At 46.8% G+C, this 21,428-nt stretch overlaps 1 protein-coding gene across 5 annotated transcripts in view; it reads right to left on the bottom strand.

The window, feature by feature from the left end:
- The window catches only part of EXTL3 (exostosin like glycosyltransferase 3), a 160,211-nt gene extending 139,327 nt beyond the window's left edge, over positions 1–20,884 (bottom strand). For 3 of the 5 annotated variants that reach the window (XM_074536465.1, XM_074536462.1, XM_074536468.1), the window contains exon 1: positions 20,771–20,884. The gene's annotated coding sequence lies outside the window, so the exon portion shown is untranslated. Of the gene's footprint in view, positions 1–20,711 lie in introns of all 5 variants that reach the window. The other 2 variants (XM_074536463.1, XM_074536469.1) reach the window with 1 other exon arrangement.
- Between the last annotated feature and the right edge of the window lie 544 nt (positions 20,885–21,428).

Here is a 21,428-nt window from a genome sequence, read left to right as displayed (position 1 = left end):
CGCACGCGCATTGAGCCTGGGAGCGTTTTCCCGCCGAAAAGGCGGGCGCGCCCCCCCGTCCCTCACACCCTCCGCTCCCCTCATGGAGGAGCCGCCATGTTGGCAGGGGGCGATGCTGCCTCCAAGGGGCAGCCGCAGCTCGGCCCTGTGGGCAAGCAGCTCTGTGTGTCCCCTAAAACCCTGTCAGAGTGTCCCCCTGGAGCTCAGACAGTCCATGCAGTGCTTTGTATCCCCCAAGAACTCTGTGAGGATGCCGCCATGGAGCTCCATCATGCCTCAGCCCTATAGTGATGTGGACACAATGGTTGCCACTGGACCGCTGAGAGACGTCCAGGTGCCTCCGGGTAAAAGGGGTTTGGAAAACAACTGTATTGTGGGAAACTGAGCAGCAGATACTAAAATATCACTATGGTTTGGAGTTTGTTACAAAGTAACATCCAGATCCACGCTGGAGGGTTGGCGTGAACAGCGTCAGTGGTTAAACGTTGTGAAGTCACAGAAGCCATGAAAAAATAAGCGAGTACCAAACATAGCATGCAACAGATGGTAACTGAAGCAAAAGAGGGGGAAAAAAGCAATGAAGAAATAAAGAAGGAAGGGGAAAGGCAAGTAACAGTGCCAGCATCTTCTCACAACCAAATCACATCACACGGGTCCAGTCCTCTGTTTATGCATTCTAATTTTATGTATTAGGAGCTCCATGAAAGGCATTTGTATCTATGGCAATCAAATCCCACACCAAAACACACAATATGACAACTTTGGGGGAATTAGAGAGTTTTTCAATGGGGTTTATCTCCAGGAGTAAAGAGGGTTGTGTGTTTCTGGCCAAAAAGCTCCAAGAATCTCAGCTTTAATAAAACATGAGCACTTCAAAGCAGCGAAAAACCACTTTTCCATCACTCTGCACTTTTTAACAGTCATTTACACATGTGTAAAGAATGCAAGGAGAAACTAACTTTTATTCTGAGATGAAAAACCAGCGAGGGGTGAGGCGGGGGCACAGGTCTGCCCTTTGATAAACAATAAAAAATCCAATCTTGCCACAGGGAACACACTGTACCGAAAGGCAGGAATAGGTACTGCAGGTTCAAAGGAGAAACAATCATTTTTATATTTTATCAGGACAAAAATTTAAAAAAGACTATGACTGTGGCACAGTAGAAAGGCTAAATTAACATTCAAATCACTGAACACACCCACGTTGTCCTACCACACACATCTGTTCCCACCGTGCCATGGCTCGGGGGTTTTGTATTCCACCCTGATCTGCTTGGAGCTCTGCAGGAAGAAATAGGGGGACAATCATTCCCTTATTCCCTTCAGGTCCTCACTGAGGAGGAAACACCAGTGGAGAATCACTTCAGGGATAACTCAGGAGAACAATTCTTCTCCCAGCTCCCAAAAGAAAAGCTGTCAGGATCAGTAGTCGGTGTGGCAAGTCTTCCTTTCAGGAAGCACTATCAAGGCTATTACAGATTATACTGACAGAGACACCTTCAGATTTAATCCCCTTTCTCTGTGTGTTTCCCCTTCTTCCTCTTACAGGAATTGGTTTTAAAGAGAAGTTTTTAGCTTCCCTTCTACCAAGTGAAAAATCCACTGCTCCTTTGCCTTCTGCTTATCCCAAAAGAAAAACTACTGTATTCAAATATTCTCATTTCCCACCTTTTCTGCCATCTTATTTCTCATATACATGTAAAATTTCCACATCAGAAATGGATCCTAAAGGGCAGGGTCTATAATCTATGATTAATAATTATTTAAACAAGAAAATAAGTTGCTGATAAAGTTGCTCAACACTTTCCTGGCAAGGAAAAGCCGTTCACTCCTATCAGCTTCCAAACCTGTTTTCCCAAAGGCACAGACTCAATTCACACTGCCAATCCTGTTAGAGACTTGGAAACTCCATGGTGACCTTGAGTTGAAGCTGACAGGGTGAAGGACTAAAAACACTAATCCTACTGTAGGGAAACGTGCAAATGTAAAGCAAAGCCACCTAAAAAGCAGCCACAGTTTAGATCTTGGCCTTCTGTTCAACCTCTAGGAATAAATTCTTCCCTGTGAGGGTGGTGAGGCCCTGGAATAGAATTCCCAGAGAAGCTGTGGCTGCCCCATCCCTAGAAATGTCCAAGGCCAGGTTGGAGATGGGGCTTGGAGCAACCTGGGGTGGTGGAAGCTGTCCTTGCCCATGGCAGGGGGTGGCACTGGAGGAGCTTCAAGGTCCCCTCCAACCCAAACCAGAGTGGGATTCTGCTGACAGAATGACTTCTTTAGACACCTCTGTATCATTTCAGGCTGGGAACCTCCCTTATATTCATTGCCTTTCAAGTTACTCTGCACTTGGCAGCTGCAGCTGAACACAGTGAATGCCATCACACCTTTGTGTCCTCTCCATGTAAATGGTCCCCACTTCCCCTCTTTTCCTTTCCCCCTCCACATTCCCTCTTCCTCACCCCACTTCCTCCTGAGCATGGCTTGAATCCCGGTGTCTCCAATCTGCTCTAAATTCCATTGAGTCACTGCAGGCAGGTATTCAGGAGTTTCAGAGCCAGCTAATGCACATTTCCATGGCACACTTCCATGGCCTGAAATGAACCCCAGAAAAACATGGAACAACGGTGGCAGGGAGGACCCTGAGCTTCCATCTTTTCCCTGCTGCAATCTTTCTGGTACATCTTTTTTAATCTCTTTCTCCTCCTTTTCCACAGCAGACGGCACCAAGGTCGGACCATCTGCGGGTTTTACAAGTTCCATGGAATGTTTTCAGACCGCACTCTTAACCTCAGACACTCCTATCGGATTTCAGAGGATTCAGCCACTTTTTAGCCCCAGGGTGCTGTAGGTGCTAAATAGATTATCTGCATCTCTCAGCCACTACGGAGCAACTCCACAGCAAAGCTCAGTTTTTAATCCTGCTGAGACTCCGACTGCTTTTGGCCATCAGGTATCCCAGGGCTTCACGGGAGGAACTGTTAATCTGGAATGCTGGCCAAACTCCAGTTTAGGTAATTATATTCTGACAATTTACATTTTCCCTGCAGTTTTTTAATGGATATGGAATTTTTCTTTTCTTCCCTTCCTTTATGACAAAAAAAGCAGTGGCCTGGTCGCGCTCCTGCTGTTGGAGCAGCTGCCAGGCTTTGCAGCTTAAGTAGCTGCATTTCAGTGGTAGGTAAAGGCATCTCAGTACAGTTAAATAAAGCCCTTTGAAGACCCCATGGGCACGAGGAGTATTGTGAAATGCACCCCACTGCTGGCCATAAAGCGTGGCAAGGGCTGGGACGTGAAATGAAACACCCAGGAGCAGGATCTCCTGGCAGGAGCAGGAAAGGAAAAGTCAGCACAGGAAGGGACACACAGACCCTTCCCTCCCAAATCCTAATTCTGCTTTGGGCCCGGCGCAGCCCCAGCTGGGATCCAAAGAGCAAACACAATGAACTGGCAGCATCCTGCACACAGGAACCAGCTCCTGACAGCAAAAGAAAATAAGCTTATAAAAGTAGTGGAAGCTTTTGGCAAGATGCTGGAGGACACTGCCTGGTACTTAAATGGGATGAGGAAAAGAAATGCCTGTTCCCTTGTTAATGAGGGCACAGCTACTGGATTTATTTCACCTGGCTGTGTAAAAGAAGAATCATTGGGCAAGAATTGGAGTAGAAGCTTTTGTTTGGGTGGAATATTATGGGTCACACTCTGAGTATGTCGAATTGTACTGCCACATGCTTGATTAGGGACAAACATTCTAGATAAATTAATTAAATGATTGTATTATCACAGAATCACATAGTGATAAGGGTTGGAAGGGACCTTAAAAATCTTGTTCTAACCCTATTACCACAATGCCTTTTTCATAAAACCATTCATAACCACTCTGAATGGTTATGAATGGTTTTGAAGATCTTTTCTTCAGCTTTCTAAAAGGCTCATTTTCCTATTTCAGCAACAATTCTTTAGTTCTGATGGATGAAGACAGTGGTGACAAATAAACCATGAGATTCTGGATGGATTCAGACAGGTGTAGCTTTCCCTCCTTCCCAGATCACTGTCAACCAAAGGCTGCTACCAGTACTAGGTGAGTATTTTTCACAAGTAGTTTGTTGATTAAAATATGTTTTTCCCCATCCCCAAAATGACCAAAACTTAATTTCAGTGTGATGGATCCCTCCTGGTTTGGGGGAGCTGGACGTGGTGGGAGAGGGTAAAGGTAGAGCAGATCTCCCTCCCCTTGCTCTGTAACAGCTCACAGTAATTCTGCACCAATCCAGCATCAAAAGAAATTATCTAAATAGAACTTACCTACAGAAATAATTCTTAAAATCCCATTAAGAAACTTCCATCTTGCAATACTCCTGGAAATTGCATGGACTCTTAGGAAAGATGGAATCCAGAGCAGGAGGCAGCAGCCCAGCCTGGTGACAGCCAAACAAAACTCCAACTGGATCTTGGCAGTGGCTGAGCAATGGCACAAAATACCAGCACTGCCTCTCTCCTCAAGGCTCCTTCCCCCTCCAAACCCTGCTGCACTCAGGAATCAGCTGCATTTCTGGAAAATTCCCTTGAATTCCTGGAGAATTGCAGCTAACCATGCTTTCCCTCAGCACAGATGCTTTGAAGTTTTCCAGAGATACCCAAGGAAGAAGAACATCCAAATACCTACACCAGCCCCAACCTCCACCCTGGAACAGATGGTGGGGTTCTAAATACAGGCACATCTGGTAACCACTGGTATGAAAGAGCTGGCAGGCATCAGCTTATTCTGCTCTACTAAATATTCCATCACTTGAACTGTGTTTAAACAGAAGTTAAAAAGAAACAATCATTTTGCTTGTCTATAACACAATCCCCAAACACCTACACATTGTAACTGAGGCATAGCTCGGGCATTACACTCTTGTCTACCAAAAACACTTTTTTGTTTTAATTAAGCACTCAGCACTGTCTAAACTTAAATTAAAAGTAACTGCAAACCAAGCAGTTGGGTAAAGTACAAAAGCATCGTTTTCAGCATGAGCTTTGTTGCACCAGACTCGAGGCTGTGATGCTCCAGCACTTCAGCTCACCCTCGAGTCCACCCAATTTGAGGGGCCTTGACAGGCTGCCAGATTGCTGAGAATCCTTGAGACAACTGGGGGAGCACAGACTCAGCTCACACAGACCTGTGTGTTTGAGCCAGCTGTTCCATTTCTCCCAAAATGTAAACCAGGGATAATTCTTCCCTGTCAGAAAAACAATCTGTTAGAAATTATCATCATCCTGTAGAAAAGGCAGCTGGGAAATCCTTCTGCAGGTGGCTGGGGAAAACACCCACCCTCAAAATCAGACTTTCAGCCTGCACACTACCAATGGTCACCCCAAATCCACTCCCCAAACTCCATTGAAATAATCTTTTGGGACATTGTTCCACGGTTCTTTCTGTGACCTGAGTGAATCATCTGTGTTTGCTAAAAATCCAAAGCGATAGCAGGCATAAAACGATCGTTGTGGATTAGAGTCACTTTGGGAGAAGGCTGTAAAAGCCTGTCTGCTGGGATTGTGCTAGAGGTCCACTGGAGACCCCACCACTGGGTTTGGATGTGTGCAGAGAGCTTTTAAAAATGGCTAGAGAGAAAAAGAAATACTCGGAGGAACTGGCTGATAAGGGAGTCTTAAATTGCAGATATAGAAAGAAGAACAAACACCAACAGTGGGGCCCTGTAAGTCTGGGATATAAGAGCCAGCAGACCTCAGAACAAAACAGGCACTGAGCAAACCAGAGGTGATTCTGAGGGAGGCTTTTGGCAAACGTGAGGATGCTGGAATAAAAGCCACTTGTGATCACTCAATTCAAGCCTGTTTTCCACACATTGACTCAGTTTAAGCAAAATAAAAGCAGGTCTGCGAGGTTTTCAGTTTCAAAAAGTTGAGGTAATTAAGCGAGCTAGTTTGAGAGGCTGAATGGCTGAAAGGCTCCGATGAGAAGACCTTGAAACCAAAAAAGAAAAACCATCTGCCATTTACATCCTGAATGGAGAAAGTGAATAAGAAGCACACGTGGGCAGTGAGGAGAACACGCTGGAGATGGGAGATAGTGAGGGTCAAGCCCCCAGGCTGAATAGAGATGCTGCTGCTGAGTGAGGAGAGCACAGGGGTGAAGGGATGGTGAGCTCTGACATCCCACAGCCACATCTGAAAGTGCCTCTGAAATTCTCCTATAACCACAGACATCCCAAATTTCCAGTGTCCCTCTGGAATCACAGAGACCTCCAGGCAGAATATCCCTAAGGACAGAGGGTGGGGACGACAATGGCACACAACACTGGAGAACTGAGCTGAATCAGAACATAAACGCATGGAAATCCTGAGCACAAAGTGCCCATGAAATCTAAGTTACACCGTGCTAAAACAGCCTGGCACTGTCTTTGATAAAATAACTATGGCCTCCTGACAAAAAGGCACTAAAGTCTTATTTATTGGGATTTTAGTAAAGCAACCAGAAATCTGGGGACTATTTGTAAATGGGGAAAACGGGGATCGATAACGAGAACGCCGGGATCGATAATAAACACTCGTGTGCCTTAAGTGCTGCAGGTTTTTAGAAAGCACCCTACAATGATAAATAACAATAAATAATTGTCAGTGTTTTGAGCAAAATCTATTTCAAGGCCTAACTTTACTATACAAAAGGCTTTAAATTTTAAAAAATAGATATCTAAGTAGCACAGGCCTGCTGCCAAAGCTGACCACTAAACTGAGGAAGCAGGTGGCAGCTGCTGCTTTTTCCCAGCTCAGAAGGTACTTCCTCCTTCCCACACTTCACCCAATTCAGTTATTAATGCATTTGAAACAGCAAAATCCACTGCAAGCTGAATCAGAATGAAAATATTTCTTAAAATGTAAACCTTCCATGTTTTTTTTTCATACCTGCAGGATTCTTAAGTGTATTTGCAAAAGCGCAGGACCGGAAATCCAGAGTCTGATCCCTTAATACTGAAGCCAAGCACATTGCATAATCCCATTAATACATTTATCAGGCTCCATCTTCACAGCAATCAGGTTTTTAGCCCTTTACACAATTCCCATTAGAAGGCTCTTCAAGCACCTTCCTGGGTTTGAAGCTATTCTGCTCTTTTCCAGCCTAAACTTTTTCTGAGCCTTTTGTTCTTGTGCCAGAATTGTCATTTAACTTAAATAACTCTTCTCCCTCTCTGGTATTTACACCAGTGTATTTATAGAGGAGGAATCTAATTTTTCTCTGCCTTTTTTTGTCACCACATCACCGTCCAGGTTCCTTTAATCATTTTGGGAGCCAGATTCTCTGTTCTCCAGATCATTTCCAGCAGATGCCCTCAGCTGCTCCTTTTCCAGCTGGAATCAATCTCTCTCCTATGGACAAGGAATGCAGAATGCATTTTCAGCCATGCCTCACTAAAACCTCTTGCAGTGGCATTCGCATTTCTTTGTCACCAGTGGGAATAATTCAGGTGACAAAAGTGATCCCAGATGAATCTTTATCATCAGGACATCAGATTTATCCTATGGTTGATTAATACATCCCAATGCCCACACAGAACCCCCAGCTTTCTCTCAGAGTTTGCATTACAAGAACTCACATTTGCTTACAGACAAATGGTCCCAAAGTCAGTCATTCTTCTCCTGGGATCTCCTGGTTTTCCTTTTTTGATGATACCTCCAAATCCCATTAATTTCTGCTCTATCATTAGTCAATACCTTCATTAATACCAGGCTTGAGACCAGTCCACGAGGAACACTACTGCTAACTTGCCTGCCAATCCTTCTTCAACCATCCTGCCTTTTCTGCCTTTAATGCAGGATTTATTGATGCAAAACAGGAGCAAAATACTTCAATTCTGATTGATTTAAACTCTCTTGCTTTGCATTTTTTGATTTTTTTTTTCTTTAATGAAAGGCTTATTTTTGCTTGTGGAGAACAACAAAGGCATATGTCTTCATAAATCAGGCCTTTGCCTGAACTGCCAAGCTGCCCTATTTTTACAGTTGGGCATCTGTAAAAATTAATAAACTATGCAAGTCAACACATTTGATGTTAAAAATGGTAAATGAAGTTTCTTAATGACTAGTCTGACTTTTTCATTGTACTTTGGGTTTATTTCACAAATTTAAAAAAGAATGAAAAAGACATGTTGAACTTGTAGTTAAATAAAATTAAGCTAAATATGCTGAATACATAGTTTAAATTAAAACAAACTGGTTTATTGTACAAAGAAATTCTACAACCTATAAATAGAACAAACTTCTACCTATTCAGCATGCTTCAGGTTTCTAGAACTTGAAACAAAATTAATTTCTATTCTCATGCAAAGGAAGAGCTGATGCGCAAGTAAAATGAAAAGTGGCAAAAACCGCTTGGCTAAACATTTTCTTTAACCTACCTGTCAAGGAGAGGACACTCACACAACCCAAACACAGCCACTGTCCTCCTCCCATCCTTTTTTCTCTCCCCACAAATCCCTGCCTGCAGAGGAACTGCAGAAACTCCTGGGCTGACACCACCACAGCAGCCACAGGCAAGGAGGATTTTGGGTGCAAGAGCAGCCAAACAGAGCTCAGGGAGAGGGGCAGAGTGGAGAACAAACATGGGAATCTCTCCTGCAGCTGCTGTGGGCAGGGTTTGACCCAGCTGTGCACAGGCACTGCTACAGGTCAGGAGCTGTCCCAGCAAGCATTACCTCAGTGTCAGCCTTACAAAGTTTCTTCAGCTTCCTCATCAGAGAGGGAAGCAGAGAAAGTGATACCATTGTCCAAATCTTCATTCACCAGGCCTGAGGCACTCTGAGATCCCCCAACACGTGGCAATGTTTTTGTTTAATCAATACCACTATTGGCTCCCTAGAGTGCAAGAGCAAACTGCCATTTGCCCTTCCAATTACAGCAAAAACCACTACATACATAGAGATTTAAATCCAATCAAATTTAAAGACGAAGAAAAATCCTCCCTTTCTCCCACTACCAGTGACAGAACAATGCTATGCTCTGCCTTTTTTTTTTTTTTTTTGGTAATTAAAAATAGACTGAACTTTAGGAGTGTTATTGCACTTGAAGCAGTAGAATAAAGTGCATCATAAAAAGATGCCACTGGGATCGGTTAAAGCCAAGAAAATTGAAAACATTTTGAAGGAACGAAGCCAAAAACACAGAACCAGATTTAAACTTGGCTTGTGCTGTGGCAGGATGCCAGGGGAAGCAGAACCTGCTGGGGGAGCCTGGAGAGGGAAGGCTCCTGCTGCTGCAGCCCATGGATCAGGTGAGATGGGCCAGGTAATGGGGGGCACAGCTGGAACAGCTGGGGGAGACCAGTGAGGCAAAGCCCCCTGCAACCAGCTGGGCTGGGAAACGCTCTCATCACATTAAGCCATGGCATTAATAAACACTGAGCTGTAATCTACCACTTGCAGCCTTCAAAGAGCTCTAAAGCCAGTGACTAATTCTCACAACCACCTCCTTAGGTGCAGGAGCTGTTTATAAAGATGAGAACAAAGGCAAAACGCTGAAGTCATTGGCCACAGCTCCTAAAAAGCAATTTTTGAAACCAGAGGAGCACGAGGCTCCCAGTGACACAGCCCCCTCAGTAGGTGGAACTTGCCTCGTGTTTCTTCGACAGCAGGACACATCTACAGCCTACAACACTTGTCCCCAAACCTGAAACTTCACATCTGAAGTTACTTCTGTAATGTGTGAGGCTGATTTTGTATCTTTGTGCAGGCAGGGAACAGCAGAGCAGGAGAAATAAAATGGGTGAAGTGATGCTAGGATGGAGACCAACAGGAGGTTCTGGGCACTAAACTCGCATTTCAGCTTATATGGTTTAAATAAGGAATAAAAGCACCTAGCTATGCCTCCTCACTAAAAGGTTGATAAATCACAATTCTTAGATTCTCTCCTTCATGTCAGTGTTTCCTCCAGCAAATAAAATTACCTTAAAATTTACAAGAAAGCTTTGAAACAGATTCAGGTTTATGGCAAGCTCTTGGAGAAAAGATGCACAGAGCATCTCTGTTACCAATGCTCAGCTCAGCAGAGATCTCCAGAGGAGACCAGAACTAAAAAATATCTTAACAAAATGCCAGAAACAAGAATAAGTTACTAAAGGGAAAACAAACCCAACACACTTGTGTTTCTAAGCACCTCAACAACGTTATCAATAAGCCCAGATGCAGCCTTTCCACAAAAGCTGCGGTGACAATCGATTCAAATGGATGGCACTTCTGTAATGCCCCTATTTGACTCTCTCGAGCTGAAGCAGATAAAAATTCAAAGATTGGACTTCCTTGGTATTTTTATGTTAATCTGCACAGCTTTAGGGAAATTGTTGCGCCTCGACTCCAATTCACTCCGTGCAGTCAGAGCCATTCAAGTACCTACCAGCAATTTTCATACCCCTCGAAGTCTATCTCATAAACTGTCATCAACCCAATGCATTATCTTGCCTGAAAAAATCTGTCAGGAGCACCAGGCAGGCTCCCCCTCGGCTCAGATAAGCAGAGCAGACCTGACTCAGGCTCTTTTTCATTTCCCCTTTCATCCTGATTTGTATTGTCTCCTTTACAATTTATTTTCCTGTTTAGCACATGATCAGGCAATGTATATGTATAATGAGTGTGCAAGGGACAACGAGAGAAATAAAGTGGTTTTAATCTCCACCTATCCCTCTTTCTAACAGTTCCTTTTGCTTCATCTTTTTGGAGACATTTAGCATTAAATTCAAATGAACTCTCCCTTTCTTCTGCTTTTGTTGAAAGAAAACAACAGGACACGTGAGAAACCCAGGTGGGAGGAAATGCTTTCCTGATCCGGAGCGCTTGGGCTTGCTCAAGCCTTTTGCTGTGTTTCTGCAGAAAGCAGACGAGCAGCTACACCTCACTCCGGGCTACTTTTGCCTAAACTTCCACTGCATTTAAACTGAAATCCAGTTTTATTGCAAATAGAGATGGGCATCCACGGGCCCGAGGTGTGCCAGGGCAGCGAAGGGCCCCGCTCTGGCTCCCGTTTGTGGAGCCCATGAACAGCTGGAAGATTTCCCTCCTTCCCTCCCACCTGAGGACTCTCTGGTATCCAGCTGGAGCTCCACCCCGCCCCGAGGCTCTGTGAGTACCTGGGCTATCCCTCACGCCTGTTTTTCATGAACTTACACAACCTTCATTGCCCTTCAGCCCAGCGTTTCTTAGTCAGGCTTGCCCGGGTTCAGAAGTTGTTGGGGTGGCACAAACATGGGGTGATTGGGTGAGACCGAGGCTCATTTTGTAACAAAACAACACAGATGTTGGGTTTTGTGTCACGGATCTGAGCAGAGATCCCAACCAGTGAAACAACCTAGAGATTTAGGTGTAACCACGCAGAAAAATCAGTGCTTGGATGAACTTGGCCAAATGTCTAAAATACCACACTGATAAAGAAACCACCAACCCAGATTTTTGGCATCAGCCAGCAGCAGAACGACACTGCCAATGTCCCAGGGCAGCTGATGGCAGCCAGGACCCTCCCAGCAGTCAGAGGTTGCACCACACTCCCAAATGTTTCACCAACGAGCTTGAGGTTGCACCACAGACACAGAACAGAGCTGAGATGGATCCAGGTCCATCCCTTTACTCCAGGCTGCACAAAGTCTCACTTCAGTCATTTTCTTCCATAAGTCCACCCAAGATTCTCCAAGGTTTCTGCAGATTGTGGTTGTCAGGCCCAGGTCAGTGACAATCAGGTAGAGCAAAAGCTCTAATTCATCAATCCTTTTAATTCTTTAAGCCTCTCTGCACCACCACTGTGATTATGTTTTCCTTTTAACAAGGCCTTCAAGGCAACATGAAACACGGAAGAGCAAGGAGCAAAAAAGTCCTCAGGTGGTCAAAGATTCATTACAACAAACAGAATCATTCCCTTTATCCTCTCTCCAGCCCCCACTTAATTGAGTAGCCTGATAAATTGATGAATTACAGTGAGATGATCTTGCTGTGATGCCTCTTGCTGATGAATGAAGAATATCCTGCCAGAGTCCCCTGGTTTCAGGTGATGGATTTGAGCCCAGGCTGCAACACAATTCCTTGTGACTGACAAGCTCAGCTATTTGCACTCTTAATCTTGATAATATTTGATTGAATAAATCCAAGGTCATCATTTCCCAGGTGGATAAATTGCTCAAAACATCACCAGCCCTCCAATTACTCCAAACTGCATTAACAAAAAAAAGGTGAAGAATATTCACATTAAAGCTGCTGAGATTTCAGCCTCGTGGCTGGGAAATATCTACAACCCAAACCAAAGCTTTGCTGGAGCATGAATGAACAACTGTGGAGTTCCATTTGTCATCCCACAGCCCTTTTCCTGCTGCCCTCAAACCTCAGGGACACAAACCCCTGGGGAGTAACACTGCTCATGTTCAGTCACAGCCCAGCAGATCCTTTCTTTTTTGTGTGAAGTTTGATAGGAAGCAGCTTGGCTGCACTGGAGTGATTTCAAGACGTGGGAAGCTGGGAAAGGATAACTATTAATTGGCATAATTTTCTTTCAGCACATACAAACACTTTCTAATAGGGGGAAACATTAAAACTCCCATACTTGAGCTTTAGTGAATACTTTGGGGGTGCAACCTGATTTTTCCTTCCCATTTTCTTCTTCATCAAGAGGCAAAAATGGGAGCAAAAACTTCTGCACCTTGGCTGCACAGAACTTTCACACAGATCTCTGCACAGCATCAGCTGGATCCAAAGATGGTGTGTCATTTGTGAAATATTCCAGTCCTTTATTGTGCAAGCTCCTAATTATTAATGTCTAGGCTCCGTATTTTTGCAGTGAGATTGATGATTGTAGCTCAAGATGGTGGATTTGAACTCATTTTCCCTCAAATCTACAGATGGAAAACCACAGAAGTGCTTTTTATCCCCTCAACTTCGGTAGTCTCTGGTGCAGAAAAACCCCAAGGAACAAACAAGCCCCTCAAAAGAGGAATCTGAGGTGAAAATTATCCTTCTCTGCCTCCACCACCACCACAGTGGCATAAATGTCTTTTAAACAGCTCCACATGTCCCTTGGGGGCAATCCAGACAGATTTTAGCAAAACTTCACTGTTGTGTCTGTTTTTAGGGGATATAAACTGCCTTTTTAGGGGATATAAACTGCCCTAGTGCAGGCCTCCTTCCATCCCACTGAGGCTTTTCAGGCCAGGTGCAGAATGGGGACTGCAGCAGGAACAGAACACAGCTGGAGCCCTGGGATCAGGAGAAAAGAGGCAATGATGCAAAAGGCAGTGACCACACATGACCCTTGTGGAGGGAGCCAGCAGCTGTCCCCGTGGAACAATAGCAGGAAACTCTGTCACTGAGCTGGCCTGTCACAGAGCTGGGCATGGAAAAGTCCTGCAGGGGAGAGGCAGAGAACTTCTGGGCACAAAGGGTTTCACTCCTTCATGTGATTCCCACAGCAAACTGAAAGGGAAAGATTTTAAGCCTTGAAATTAAGATTGTTTTGGAGGTAAAAGCATGGTTGGAGAGTCAAATGAAGTGAATCCATTTTTTCTCCAAGGACACCATACACTGGAAAAACACATAGAGTGAGCAGCCAGCACCTGGACTGGTGGCACAGGCTGCTCTTACTGGTCTAACAGGGCTTAACACAGACAGCTTGTGCTCCAGAAAATACTCATATTTATATATTCACATACATATGTATGTACATATAGCCATGCTGGTCCCATCCAATACAAACAGATAATAAACCTACAACACCTTTTGGCTCCAGGGTGTGGGATTTAAAAAAAAATTAAAAATTTAAAAAACAGCAGTCTGCACGTGCTGCAGCAGAATTTGCATTAAAATCAGCACTGCTGGTCCCAGTGAGTTATAGGGGCTTGCAAGAGGCAGGATAATGGGATTTCACCGTGTTTGGTTCCCTCAGAGGTAACTGCACTCTTATCAGGAGATGCAGATCTGAGGCTCTGACACTGCTCTGATTCATGCTCTGGAATAAAGCAGACATTTGATGGCATCTGCATTGCTGACTCAATTGTGTATCTTCAGTGCTGATCTTGTTGGTGCTGGGAAAAGGGATTGGGAGGGAAAAGTGCTCCTGCTGCCTGCATGCCTCGGCTTTGCTGTTTGCCTCAGGGCCTCACTGGTAAAAATAGGTAAATAAAGAAAATAAATGTGTTCCTGCCTCCATCCCACATCCACCAAGGCAAGGCTTTCAGCTGGGTTTCTCCAGCCAAACTTGGCAAAGCAACTTCAAGGAAAAAAGGGAATTCCAACTGCTCTGTTTTCAGAATATATTTGAAATTAAAAGAAAGTAAACCTTGCCCTGTCTTCTCCCTGCACTTTAGTCCCAGCCAGTCTCAGAAAAAGGTGAAAGATAAATATTTTCTTGTTGAGGCTCATTCTACTTCCAAGTGGTTGTTTCCAAAGTCTGGATTTATTTATTTTTTTAAAGTTTCATCTCTGGCGCATCTAATTTTCTTCCTTCTGGGGAATAAACAAGAAGAGCAGCAGCCCAGCAGGTGATGAAACAGATTCTTCTCCAACTCTACAAGTAGAAAGCTGAGACCAAGAGGGTGACAAGGAAGATAAATGAACACCTTAGAGGATGCTAATCACACATGGGAGTGGTGATTTCCAGCAGCTTCTGCCTCCTCTGGTGCTCTGGCAGCCCTTGGTGAACATTCCCAGCCCCACGTGCCAGACCCAGCACAGGATTGCTGCTCCTGTTCTCTCCTTGCCCTGCCTTCACCACCAGAGCTGTGATGGATGCGGCTCCTCAGCCTCTTCTTCTCACAGAGAGGGGCTGTGGCACCTTCTGTGCTTGAAACTGGGTGATTTAGCAAGAAAGAAAATTTATATAAATTTACAGAATCATACACATGTGTAGTGGCTTCTGTTGGAAGGGAACTAAAAGTTCATCTCATTCCAACCCCCTGCCATGGACAGAGACACCTTTCACTAGACCAGGTTGCTCCAACATGGTCTTGTGTGGAGGCTCATCCTCATGGCACGACCCAGGATGGGTTATCCATGTTGGATAAGGATGACATGGGAGAGGACTCTCTATGCCTTGTGTCCCTCTTGATATTTCACTCATCAGTGGTGCAACCAGGATCTCAGGGGGTTCAAGGTCCTCTGCTGTCCTGGTGGAGCCACCGTGCAAGAGCCAGAGCCTTTCCCTGGCAGCTCCTCCCAGCCCGGCCCAGCAGAGCCTGCACTCCTGGCACACACACCATCCACACTGGCTCTGAGACCCCAGGGATGATCCAGCAGGAGACATTGCCCAAGGCCCATCTCAGCTCCCTCCCTCCCACGTGGCCTGTGGCAATGGCCCCACCAAACCCCAAAGCTGAAAGAGCCTGAGGATTTACAGCAAACCATACACATGTGTAGTGGCTTGTGTGTACAGGGAACTAAAAGTTCATCTCGTTCCAACCCCCTGCCATGGACAGAGACACCTTTCACTAGACCAGGTTGCTCCAACATGATCTTGTGTGGAGGCTCATCCTCATGGCATGACCCAGGATGGGTTATCCATGTTGGATAAGGATAATATGGGAGAGGAAGGACTCTCTATGCCTCGTGTCCCTCTTGATATTTCACTCATCAGTGGTGCAACCAGGATCTCAGGGGGTTCAAGGTTCTCTGCTGTCCTGGTGGAGCCACCGTGCAAGAGCCAGAGCCTTCCCCTGGCAGCTCCTCCCAGCCCGGCCCAGCAGAGCCTGCACTCCTGGCACACACACCATCCACGCTGGCTCTGAGACCCCAGGGATGATCCAGCAGGAGACATTGCCCACAGGCCCATCTCAGCTCCCGCCCTCCCACATTTGGCCCCACCAAACCCAAAGCTGAAGGAGCCAGAGGATTCACAGCACACCAGAACAGGCCTGGGGCTGAGAGCCTCATGCCCAGCGCCAGGGCTGAGCCTCCTCTCCAGGGAAGTCGTGTCTCATCAAGCCTTGGCTGAGCGCTGGCCCAGGCTGGGGCTTGCCCAGCTTCCCAGGGCAGCCTAGCCTGGCTGGTGACTAATTAGCCATGATTAATAATCACCTCTTCCCTCCATCATGGCCCTTCTGCTGGCACCCACTCGTTTGGCACAAAGCCCCTTGGGTTCCCTTCCCTAGGTGACCCCAGTGCTGCACCAAAGGTGGTCAGAACTGCTCCAGAGTCACCAGGGATGGACAAGGAGCCTCTCATCAAACCTCCAAGTTTTTGGGAGCTGCCTCCAACTACAGCAAACAGCCAACCTGTGCATTCCCATTTGGAGATCCATTGAATTTGCCCCATCCCAGTTCATCTCTACTGTTTAATTAATCACAAACAGGAATTCAGGGGAGGGTGGCTGCTCTAGGACAGAACACAGCCATTAAATAAAATATAAACACCTCATCCATACTTAACATTGGGTTTGATCTACACTGTTTTCCTTTCCTTTTTCAAGGTGATTTGCAATTTCTTTGGTTGCATTTTGGGAAGGGGAGGGCTGACTTACTGCATAATCTCATTTTTGATCTATTATTAAATGCCTGCTTTCTTTTTTTCTTTTTTTACCCTTTCTCTAGGAAGCCAGAAGCCCCAGCAGGAATTACAGCCAGAAAGGGAGGTGAACTGTGAAATGAAAGCTGCAAGAGAAAGAATTGCTTGGGCTTTTGTTTGAAATTTTCAGAGTTTTCTGATTTTTGGTTGGAAGAAATCTCAGATTGGCAAACCTAGGCCAGAGCCAGGACTCAGTGGAAGTCTGGGACAGGATCACAGCACATGAGGGCAGTGGCACTCAAGGCAGCCAGGAACATCAGTTTGGTTTTTTTTTTGCCATTTTGATACCATCTGAAGGTGGATCTGTTCCCAAGGCCACGCTGGAGATGCATCAGGGCTGATGAGTGATTTTCATCACCCTTTTTGCCTCCTCCCAGCCCCTCTCCATTGCTGGCAGCGATTCCTCCTCCTGCCCTATTTCAGAACTGAGGAGTTTCTCCTCTTTGGCACCAGGGCCCGCTCCCACCTCCCAGCCAGCTGAGTCAAAGGCGAGCCTGGCTTTGCTGCCAGCCCCTGCTGAGAGCTGGATGCTCCCCTTGCCACGGCAGCCACTTGGCTGGCCAGCACACGGTCCCCTTGTGGAGCCACACGGCCAATCTGTGTCCCCCAGCTCCCCCCGATATCTGCAGTGCACAGATCTCGTACAGGGATCAGCCACAGGCACCCCCAGAGAAGGGCAGATCCTCGTTAACATTTCCTTTTAATTGGATTAATTTGTTTAACAATTTCCTGTTAATTTCCTATCATAATAATTGCCTTATTAACTAATAGGAACAAAGCCATCATTTAAACACCAGGAATGTGACTCAGTGACTGTCACAGCCACCAAAGCTATTTTTTGGGAAAATAATAGTTTTTTGAGTGCCTTTGTTTTTAAAGAGTGGCCCATGCAAGCAGCTGAGAGTTTTGCAGCTGAACTGGGCAAGTTCAGACTTATTATGAAGGAAAAAGCATCCCTGGGCCACATTCCATAGAAAACTCTCAGATTTTTCCAAGGGAATACAAAAAGGGCAGGGATGTGACACAGCCCAGAGAGCAGCTCCATCTCCTTCTGCAACTGGACATCCCAGTTGTGGAAAATCCAGGGGATTTTTGGGGAAGAAACCCAAAAAATGGCACATCTGGAAAGAGCCATCCCTGGTTGGGAGCAGTCAGCAGGTGTGAACATCCATCTGACGACCTCGAGCATCTGAAGGACCACCAGGACCTCTCCTGGTCCTGCTACAAGAACCATAAAACTTCTGCTTGACCATTTCCAGGCAGCTGCTTCCAGAACCCACCAGAGACCAACTACAGATACAATAAAAACCAGTGCTGACATGGGACTGGAAACCCTTTCTCATTCCCCAGGGAGACAGAGAAATAGAAGAAATAAAGGAAACGGTTGTGAACCTTCAGTTCCAGCTCACCCCACAGTCACAAAATCCTTTTTGGGATCCCCAGTGACCAAATCACAGCTGCCACAAAAACTGACGTCAGTGATATGGGAGCAGATGTTCCCTCACCTTCATATTTTTGCTGGATATGAGTGATTCAAGTTTCTGGGCACAAAACCAGTTGGAAAGAGCCTGTTCCCAGAGATGTATGCCTGCTAAAAACACCAGAGCTGGATGCCACTGTGACACGAGGGATGTATGTGCCACCTCCAGCCTGAATCCCATCCTGCCTTCCCTCAAACTCAGCGAAAAGGAGCCAAACCAAAGCAACTGTCTGCATTTGGCTTTATCTGCTACAAAATGTCAAACTCTTCAACGGGAATTGCAACATTTCCACCCTCCCTCCCTCCCTCCAAAGCAGGGAGACTGGTACAAAGCAGCCAAAAATGGATCAGAAAAAAGAAAGCAGCCACAAATGGAGGACCCTCTTGGATGTCAAAGGGTCCTGCAGGGAAAAACCCACCTGAGTTTCTCCACATTTTCTTGTGTCACCTCTGAATTTGCTTCCCATGCATCCATTTACACAAAAATGTGAGTGCACGTGTGGCACGCTGTGGAAATATTATGACTAATGGATGGAACCTGTGCAACGTGTCAAAATCTTCCCTCTCTGCCCATGTAACAGCATTTCACAGGCACTTGAGACATCAGCACCTACATTTAATCTGTTTCCTTGTGAGAAGATGGAATGCATTTAATGAATTACAGTGATTTTATGTCTCACCTGCAAATTCTGCGCTGGCAGGGCAGCAGAGAAGCCACAGGTTCCTCCAGGCCTTTGCCATGGGATCAACAGGCTTGCATCCCCCCTTATTTATTTTAAAAAAGCACATAGAGCACAACACATCATTTCATATTGATTTTTAAATTATTTTTTCCCTGCTAATACCCCATTTCCCCATCTCTGATGGCACTGGACTGCATCTCCTCCTCACTCCAGCACACCAAGTGCCCATCCTGCATTGCTGGGACTGCACAGCCTCTCCCAGCAGGGAGAAAGCTCTTGCCCCAAGGTTTCTCTGGGACCATTTATAGTCTCCTAACAGTGATGTGCACCAGCACCTCCACCCCTGAAATCCCCTCAGTTTTGGACAGCCACATTCCCAGGATCACTGGGACGCAGCTGGGCTCCTGTGCCCAGACCTGGCCAGGTCTGCAGAGAAACACCTCAGCACCTTCTGCTTTCAGCAGGGATAAAATTATCCATTTATAGTCTCCTAACAAGGATGTGCACCAGCACCTCCACCCCTGAAATCCCCTCAGTTTTGGACAGCCACATTCCCAGGATCACTGGGCTCCTGTGCCCAGACCTGGCCACGTCTGCAGCAATAGGAATGGGCAGAGAAACACCTCAGCACCTTCTGCTTTTAGCAGGGATAAATTTCCCATTTCCCCTCCTTTTCCCTCCCTTGCTGAGCCGCGCTGCCCGCGGAGCCGGCGCATCCCCGGGCGGAGCGGAGCGCAGGGCTCCGGCTGACGCACAGCCCTGCCAGGTCAGCCATGCTCGCACTCTCCACGTCTGCGGCATCTCAGCCTGGAGCAGAAACCCTGCAAAGCCCCTTCCTGCAGCAAGCCAGGCGAGAAGCACACCGAGAAAAGCCCGAGGGAGGCAGAGGACAGAGCAGGGTCCGCGGGGAGCGGGGTTTGCACGAAAGAGCAGAAGTTTCTTTGCTCGGCCGCTGAGGCACATTTGAAGGTGAAGGTTGGACGGGGCTGTGGGAAGCCCGGGCTGCCCACAGCGGAGCGGAACACAAAGAAACCCAGCCCCAGCATGATGAAATTCAAGTTTATTTGCTTTAGCTCGGGTCCAGCTTCCCTCGCTGGCTCAGGAGAAATTTCTTTCATGCTGCTCTGTCTGGGAGCTTTCGTGCAAACCAGGTTTTTAACCAACTCAGAACACAACTCCAGAGAGATGGCGAGTCCTGAGCACCCCGAGATCCAGGGAACCAGAGCATCCTGACTTCTCCAAGCCCTTTTGCTCTGCTCTGGTTCACATCCCAGACACGGAGTGAACGCGGCCGTAGCTGAACCATGAAGGTTCCACGACCCCGGCGCTGCCGAGATTTCTCTTTAAGGGCAGCCAAACCCATTCCTCTGCTCCCGGGCACCGCTCGCCTCCCCTCTGACCATTCCCGGCTCCCCTCCTGCAGGGATTGCTCCTTGTTCCACAGAAACCCTCCCAAAGCCTCCAATGTTCCCCATGGCCCAAATTGCCAAACTCGAACGCAACTTTCACGGGGGCAGAGCAGCCCCCGCCCGCTGTTCATCGCAGCCGTCACATTAAACAGAATTTATGTTGCACCATCCCGGCGCAGCGGGAGCGGAGCCGCTGCCACCCCGGGGCCACCGGCGCGAGTTTCCCCCAACTTTGGGGACCTGGATAAAAGCCCACTCCCCCCTCCAAGAGGGCAGCTGCCAGGGTTCATCCCAGTGGAAAAACCCCAGTCCCCAAACACCCCCAGCCGCAGGAACACGCTCAGCCCCCGGGACATCTCCATCCCGGGATAGGGGGGGAAAGGAGGAGGAGGAGGAGGAGGATGGTCTCCTCCAAGAGGGACCCAGCCCGGGAGGGGCTGCTGCTGCTCCCCGCCTGAGCCCCTCCTGTGGGGCGGGGAGTGATTATAAAGTAGAATAAAATAAAGAAATAAAATATTTAAATAAATGCGGGAAAAAAATAAAATAAAAGCGAAACCAATAAACTCAAATTAAAAAAAAAAAAAAAAACACAACAACAAATAAATCCAAAAAAATAACATACCATAGAATGAAATTAAATAACACCGTGCGGTCCGAAGCGTGCCGGGGAGCGGCGCTTACCTGGCGGAGGGGCCGCGCTGCCCCGCGGAGCTCCGCGCTGTCCCCGCGGCCGCAGCCCGGCGTGCGGAGCCCGCGGAGCCCCCGGCCCCACTCGCTGCATTCTGGGAAGCGGCGCCCAAAAATGGGGGCGCGGTGCCCTCTGGTGGCACCTCCCGCCTGCGGGGTGCCCTCGGGGGGGAAGGGGCGCGGGGGGACCCGCAGGGTGATTTGGGGTTCTGATAGGGTGAGGGTATAAATGTATGTCGCTGTGTATGTATACGTGTGGTATATACATGCATTTATATATATATACACACATATATATATTATATATATTTTATATATTCACATATGTATGTATATGTATGTAATTTCATGGATATCTGGTATGCATATATTTTATTTATTTATTTATTTATTTATATGTTTGTGCCTGTGTAAAAACTTAGAATCCCAGAATGCTTTGCTTTAGAAGGGACCTTAAATATCACAATATTCTACCCCCATGCCATGGGCAGGGACACCTCCCACTATCCCAGGGTGCTCCAAGCCCTGTCCAACGTGGTCTTGGACACTTCCAAGGATCCAGGGGCAGCCACAGCTTCTCTGGGAATTCTGTTCCAGGGCCTCCCCACCCTCAGGGACCAATTCCTTCCCAATATCCCATCCATCCCTGCCC

Source organism: Zonotrichia albicollis, chromosome 3 (assembly GCF_047830755.1).
Source record: "Zonotrichia albicollis isolate bZonAlb1 chromosome 3, bZonAlb1.hap1, whole genome shotgun sequence".
NCBI lineage: Eukaryota > Metazoa > Chordata > Aves > Passeriformes > Passerellidae > Zonotrichia > Zonotrichia albicollis.
The sequence above is the reverse complement of the archived record's forward strand: the minus strand, read 5'-3'. Positions and strand labels throughout refer to the sequence as shown.